Source organism: Telmatherina bonti (genome assembly GCF_933228915.1).
Source record: "Telmatherina bonti genome assembly, chromosome: 16".
Taxonomy (NCBI): Eukaryota; Metazoa; Chordata; class Actinopteri; order Atheriniformes; family Telmatherinidae; genus Telmatherina; species Telmatherina bonti.
In genome coordinates, this window is record NC_136614.1 from 34,530,170 (window position 1) to 34,538,657 (window position 8,488).

The following is an 8,488-nucleotide window of genomic DNA, read 5'->3' on the forward strand; positions in this document are numbered from 1 at the left end:
TCGTCCCAGACCACGATTAGAACGTCGTCCCAGTCCACGATGAGAATGTCGTCCCAGTCCACGATTCGAACGTCGTTCCAGTCTACGATGAGAACGTCGTCCCAGACCACGATGAGAATGTCGTCCCAGTCCACGATGAGAATGTCGTCCCAGTCCACGATGAGAACGTCGTCCCAGTCTACGATGAGAACGTCGTCCCAGACCACGATGAGAATGTCGTCCCAGTCCGAGATGAGAACGTCGTCCCAGTCCACGATGAGAACGTCATCCCAGTCCACGATGAGAACGTCGTCCCAGTCTACGATGAGAACGTCGTCCCAGTCCACGATGAGAACTTCGTTCTAGTCCACGATGAGAACGTCACCTTAGACCACAATGAGAATGTCGTCCCAGTCCACGATGAGAACATCGTCCCAGACCACGATCAGAACGTCGTCCCAGTCCACGATGAGAATGTCGTCCCAGTCCACGATGAGAACTTCGTTCTAGTCCACGATGAGAACGTCGTCTTTGACCACAATGAGAACGTCGTCCCAGTCCACGATGAGAATGTCGTCCCAGTCCACGATGAGAACGTCGTCCCAGTCCACGATGAGAATGCCGTCCCAGTCCACGATGAGAATGTCGTCCCAGTCCACGATGAGAATGCCGTCCCAGTCCATGATGAGAACGTTGTCCCAGTCCATGATGAGAACTTCGTTCTAGTCCACGATGAGAATATCGTCCCACACCACGATGAGAACATTGTCCCAGTCCACAATGAGAACATTGTCCCAGACCACGATGAGAACGTCGTCCCAGTCTACGATGAGAATGCCGTCCCAGTCCATGATGAGAATGTCGTCCCAGTCCACGATGAGAATGCCGTCCCAGTCCATGATGAGAACGTTGTCCCAGTCCATGATGAAAACTTCGTTCTAGTCCACGATGAGAATATCGTCCCACACCACGATGAGAACATTGTCCCAGTCCACAATGAGAACATCGTCCCAGACCACGATGAGAACGTCGTCCCAGTCTACGATGAGAACGTCGTCCCAGTCCACGATGAGAATGTCGTCCCAGTCCACGATGAGAATGCCGTCCCAGTCCACGATGAGAACGTCGTCCCAGTCCATGATGAAAACTTCGTTCTAGTCCACGATGAGAATGCCGTTCCAGTCCACGATGAGAATATCGTCCCAGACCACGATGAGAACGTTGTCCCAGTCCACGATGAGAACATCGTCCCAGACCACGATCAGAACGTCGTCCCAGTCCACGATGAGAATGTCGTCCCAGACCACGATGAGAACGTCGTCCCAGTCCACGATGAGAACGTCGTCCCAGTCCACGATGAGAACGTCGTCCCAGTCCATGATGAGAACGTCGTCCCAGTCCATGATGAGAACTTCGTTCTAGTCCACGATGAGAATGCCGTCCCAGTCCACGATGAGAATGTCGTCCCAGTCCACGATGAGAATGCCGTCCCAGTCCACGATGAGAATGTCGTCCCAGTCCACGATGAGAATATCGTCCCACACCACGATGAGAACATTGTCCCAGTCCACAATGAGAACATCGTCCCAGACCACGATGAGAACGTCGTCCCAGTCTACGATGAGAATGTCGTCCCAGACCACGATGAGAACGTCGTCCCAGTCCACGATGAGAATGCCGTCCCAGTCCACGATGAGAATGTCGTCCCAGTCCACGATGAGAATGCCGTCCCAGTCCATGATGAGAACGTTGTCCCAGTCCATGATGAGAACTTCGTTCTAGTCTACGATGAGAATGCCGTTCCAGTCCACGATGAGAATATCGTCCCACACCACGATGAGAACATTGTCCCAGTCCACAATGAGAACATCGTCCCAGACCACGATGAGAACGTCGTCCCAGTCTACGATGAGAATGCCGTCCCAGTCCATGATGAGAATGTCGTCCCAGTCCACGATGAGAATGCCGTCCCAGTCCATGATGAGAACGTTGTCCCAGTCCATGATGAAAACTTCGTTCTAGTCCACGATGAGAATATCGTCCCACACCACGATGAGAACATTGTCCCAGTCCACAATGAGAACATCGTCCCAGACCACGATGAGAACGTCGTCCCAGTCTACGATGAGAACGTCGTCCCAGTCCACGATGAGAATGTCGTCCCAGTCCACGATGAGAATGCCGTCCCAGTCCACGATGAGAACGTCGTCCCAGTCCATGATGAAAACTTCGTTCTAGTCCACGATGAGAATGCCGTTCCAGTCCACGATGAGAATATCGTCCCAGACCACGATGAGAACGTTGTCCCAGTCCACAATGAGAACGTTGTCCCAGACCACGATCAGAACGTCGTCCCAGTCCACGATGAGAATGTCGTCCCAGACCACGATGAGAACGTCGTCCCAGTCCACGATGAGAACGTCGTCCCAGTCCACGATGAGAACGTCGTCCCAGTCCATGATGAGAACGTCGTCCCAGTCCATGATGAGAACTTCGTTCTAGTCCACGATGAGAATGCCGTCCCAGTCCACGATGAGAATGTCGTCCCAGTCCACGATGAGAATGCCGTCCCAGTCCACGATGAGAATGTCGTCCCAGTCCACGATGAGAATATCGTCCCACACCACGATGAGAACATTGTCCCAGTCCACAATGAGAACATCGTCCCAGACCACGATGAGAACGTCGTCCCAGTCTACGATGAGAATGTCGTCCCAGACCACGATGAGAACGTCGTCCCAGTCCACGATGAGAATATCGTCCCACACCACGATGAGAACATTGTCCCAGTCCACAATGAGAACATCGTCCCAGACCACGATGAGAACGTCGTCCCAGTCTACGATGAGAATGTCGTCCCAGACCACGATGAGAACGTCGTCCCAGTCCACGATGAGAACGTCGTCCCAGTCCACGATGAGAACGTCGTCCCAGTCTACGATGAGAACGTCGTCCCAGTCCACGATGAGAATGTCGTCCCAGACCACGATGAGAATGTCGTCCCAGTCCACGATGAGAATGTCGTCCCAGACCACGATGAGAACGTCGTCCCAGTCCACGATGAGAATGTCGTCCCAGTCTACGATGAGTACGTCGTCCCAGACCACGATGAGAACGTTGTCCCAGACCACCATGAGAACGTCATCCCAGTCCACGATGAGAACGTCGTCCCAGACCACGATGAGAACGTCATCCCAGTCCACGATGAGAACGTTGTCCCAGTCCACATTCAGACTGTCATCCGAGTCCACGATGAGAATGTCGTCCCAGTCCACGATGAGAACGTCGTCCCAGTCCATGAAGAGAACGTCGTCCCAGTCCACGATGAGAACGTCGTCCCAGACCACGATGAGAACGTCGTCCCATTCCACGATGAGAACATTGTCCCAGTCCACGATGAGAAGGTCATCCCAGTCCATGATGAGAACGTCGTCCCAGTCCACAATAAGAACGTCGTCCCAGACAACGATGAGAACGTTGACCCAATCCACGATGAGAACGTCGTCCCAGACCACAATGAGAACGTCGTCCCAGTCCACGATGAGAACGTCGTCCCAGTCCACGATGAGAACGTCGTCCCAGACCACGATGAGAACGTCGTCCCAGTCCACGATGAGAACGTCGTCCAAGTCCACGATGAGAACGTCGTCCCAGTCCACGATGAGAACGTTGTCCCAGTCCACAATGAGAACGTCGTCCCAGTCCACGATGTGAATGTTGTCCCAGTCCACGATGAGAACGTCGTCCCAGTCCACGATGAGAATGTCGTCCCAGTCCATGATGAGAACGTCGTCCCAGTCCACGATGAGAATGTTTTCCCAGTCCACGATGAGAATGTCGCCCCAGTCCATGATGAGAACGTCGTCCCACTCCATGATGAGAACGTCGTCCCAGTCCACGATGACAACTTCGTTCTAGTCCACGATGACAACTTCGTTCTAGTCCACGATTAGAATGTCGTCCCAGTCTACGATGAGAACGTCGTCCCAGTCCACGATGAGAATGTCGTCCCAGTCCACGATGAGAACGTCGTCCCAGTCCACGATGAGAACGTCGTCCCAGTCCACGATGAGAACGTCGTCCCAGTCCACGATGAGAACGTCGTCCCAGTCCACGATGAGAATGTCGTCCCAGTCCACGATGAGAACGTCGTCCCAGACCACAATGAGAACGTCGTCCCAGTCCAAGATGAGAACGTCGTCCCAGTCCATGATGAGAACTTCGTTCTAGTCCACGATGAGAATGCCGTTCTAGTCCACGATGAGAATGTCGTCCCAGTCCACAATGAGAACGTCATCCCAGTCCACGATGAAAACGTCGTCCCAGACCACGATGAGAACGTCGTCCCAGACCACAATGAGAACGTCGTCCCAGTCCATGATGAGAACGTCGTCACAGTCCATGATGAGAATGTCGTCCCAGTCCACGATGAGAATGCCGTCCCAGTCCACGATGAGAACGTCGTCCCAGTCCATGATGAAAACTTCGTTCTAGTCCACGATGAGAATGCCGTTCCAGTCCACGATGAGAATATCGTCCCAGACCACGATGAGAACGTTGTCCCAGTCCACGATGAGAACATCGTCCCAGACCACGATCAGAACGTCGTCCCAGTCCACGATGAGAATGTCGTCCCAGACCACGATGAGAACGTCGTCCCAGTCCACGATGAGAACGTCGTCCCAGTCCACGATGAGAACGTCGTCCCAGTCCATGATGAGAACGTCGTCCCAGTCCATGATGAGAACTTCGTTCTAGTCCACGATGAGAATGCCGTCCCAGTCCACGATGAGAATGTCGTCCCAGTCCACGATGAGAATGCCGTCCCAGTCCACGATGAGAATGTCGTCCCAGTCCACGATGAGAATATCGTCCCACACCACGATGAGAACATTGTCCCAGTCCACAATGAGAACATCGTCCCAGACCACGATGAGAACGTCGTCCCAGTCTACGATGAGAATGTCGTCCCAGACCACGATGAGAACGTCGTCCCAGTCCACGATGAGAATGCCGTCCCAGTCCACGATGAGAATGTCGTCCCAGTCCACGATGAGAATGCCGTCCCAGTCCATGATGAGAACGTTGTCCCAGTCCATGATGAGAACTTCGTTCTAGTCTACGATGAGAATGCCGTTCCAGTCCACGATGAGAATATCGTCCCACACCACGATGAGAACATTGTCCCAGTCCACAATGAGAACATCGTCCCAGACCACGATGAGAACGTCGTCCCAGTCTACGATGAGAATGCCGTCCCAGTCCATGATGAGAATGTCGTCCCAGTCCACGATGAGAATGCCGTCCCAGTCCATGATGAGAACGTTGTCCCAGTCCATGATGAAAACTTCGTTCTAGTCCACGATGAGAATATCGTCCCACACCACGATGAGAACATTGTCCCAGTCCACAATGAGAACATCGTCCCAGACCACGATGAGAACGTCGTCCCAGTCTACGATGAGAACGTCGTCCCAGTCCACGATGAGAATGTCGTCCCAGTCCACGATGAGAATGCCGTCCCAGTCCACGATGAGAACGTCGTCCCAGTCCATGATGAAAACTTCGTTCTAGTCCACGATGAGAATGCCGTTCCAGTCCACGATGAGAATATCGTCCCAGACCACGATGAGAACGTTGTCCCAGTCCACAATGAGAACGTTGTCCCAGACCACGATCAGAACGTCGTCCCAGTCCACGATGAGAATGTCGTCCCAGACCACGATGAGAACGTCGTCCCAGTCCACGATGAGAACGTCGTCCCAGTCCACGATGAGAACGTCGTCCCAGTCCATGATGAGAACGTCGTCCCAGTCCATGATGAGAACTTCGTTCTAGTCCACGATGAGAATGCCGTCCCAGTCCACGATGAGAATGTCGTCCCAGTCCACGATGAGAATGCCGTCCCAGTCCACGATGAGAATGTCGTCCCAGTCCACGATGAGAATATCGTCCCACACCACGATGAGAACATTGTCCCAGTCCACAATGAGAACATCGTCCCAGACCACGATGAGAACGTCGTCCCAGTCTACGATGAGAATGTCGTCCCAGACCACGATGAGAACGTCGTCCCAGTCCACGATGAGAATATCGTCCCACACCACGATGAGAACATTGTCCCAGTCCACAATGAGAACATCGTCCCAGACCACGATGAGAACGTCGTCCCAGTCTACGATGAGAATGTCGTCCCAGACCACGATGAGAACGTCGTCCCAGTCCACGATGAGAACGTCGTCCCAGTCCACGATGAGAACGTCGTCCCAGTCTACGATGAGAACGTCGTCCCAGTCCACGATGAGAATGTCGTCCCAGACCACGATGAGAATGTCGTCCCAGTCCACGATGAGAATGTCGTCCCAGACCACGATGAGAACGTCGTCCCAGTCCACGATGAGAATGTCGTCCCAGTCTACGATGAGTACGTCGTCCCAGACCACGATGAGAACGTTGTCCCAGACCACCATGAGAACGTCATCCCAGTCCACGATGAGAACGTCGTCCCAGACCACGATGAGAACGTCATCCCAGTCCACGATGAGAACGTTGTCCCAGTCCACATTCAGACTGTCATCCGAGTCCACGATGAGAATGTCGTCCCAGTCCACGATGAGAACGTCGTCCCAGTCCATGAAGAGAACGTCGTCCCAGTCCACGATGAGAACGTCGTCCCAGACCACGATGAGAACGTCGTCCCATTCCACGATGAGAACATTGTCCCAGTCCACGATGAGAAGGTCATCCCAGTCCATGATGAGAACGTCGTCCCAGTCCACAATAAGAACGTCGTCCCAGACAACGATGAGAACGTTGACCCAATCCACGATGAGAACGTCGTCCCAGACCACAATGAGAACGTCGTCCCAGTCCACGATGAGAACGTCGTCCCAGTCCACGATGAGAACGTCGTCCCAGACCACGATGAGAACGTCGTCCCAGTCCACGATGAGAACGTCGTCCAAGTCCACGATGAGAACGTCGTCCCAGTCCACGATGAGAACGTTGTCCCAGTCCACAATGAGAACGTCGTCCCAGTCCACGATGTGAATGTTGTCCCAGTCCACGATGAGAACGTCGTCCCAGTCCACGATGAGAATGTCGTCCCAGTCCATGATGAGAACGTCGTCCCAGTCCACGATGAGAATGTTTTCCCAGTCCACGATGAGAATGTCGCCCCAGTCCATGATGAGAACGTCGTCCCACTCCATGATGAGAACGTCGTCCCAGTCCACGATGACAACTTCGTTCTAGTCCACGATGACAACTTCGTTCTAGTCCACGATTAGAATGTCGTCCCAGTCTACGATGAGAACGTCGTCCCAGTCCACGATGAGAATGTCGTCCCAGTCCACGATGAGAACGTCGTCCCAGTCCACGATGAGAACGTCGTCCCAGTCCACGATGAGAACGTCGTCCCAGTCCACGATGAGAACGTCGTCCCAGTCCACGATGAGAATGTCGTCCCAGTCCACGATGAGAACGTCGTCCCAGACCACAATGAGAACGTCGTCCCAGTCCAAGATGAGAACGTCGTCCCAGTCCATGATGAGAACTTCGTTCTAGTCCACGATGAGAATGCCGTTCTAGTCCACGATGAGAATGTCGTCCCAGTCCACAATGAGAACGTCATCCCAGTCCACGATGAAAACGTCGTCCCAGACCACGATGAGAACGTCGTCCCAGACCACAATGAGAACGTCGTCCCAGTCCATGATGAGAACGTCGTCACAGTCCATGATGAGAATGTCGTCCCAGTCCACGATGAGAATGTCGTCCCAGTCCACGATGAGAACGTCGTCCCAGTCCACAATGAGAACGTCGTCCCATTCCATGATGAGAACGTCGTCCCAGTCCACAATGAGAACGTCGTCCCAGTCCATGATGAGAATGTCGTCCCAGTCCATGATGAGAATGTCGTCCCAGTCCACGATGAGAACGTCGTCCCAGTCCATGATGAGAACGTTGTCTTGGTCATTTATGATGTTGTTTATGTCATTAATTATCAGATACATCAGTAACGGTCTGCGTTTTGTTTTTGGTTTTAGTTCTGTGTTTATCTTGTGTTTCTTGTGATCACTCTAGTGGTTCTGTACTACCTCTGATGTATCACACAGTCATGACGTCCCCGTTTGTGCTTTCAAGTTGCTGTTTGCATTTTGTTTTTGGTTTGTTTTTATTTTTTATGGCTTCTTTTCCTGTCTGTTTGTGGCTCATGTTATACGAATGCATGTCAGACATGTTTTATCTCATTCTGCTCTTTCAGAAGAACACATGCAGAAGGATGAGCTGTATCATAAAATGTTTATTGAATAAAGTAATGCACTGTGAGTTGTCTTGCTCGTAAATTATGTAAAATACACATAAACTTGCCTGCCTTGCTTACACCACAGGGATCTGATGAGGCTCCATGTTTTGCCATGATGGAAACAGAAACCATGTCCAATAGATGAGCCAGTTTCCTTCTTCATTGTTTGTCAACAAATATGAGAAACAGTGATCCACGTTT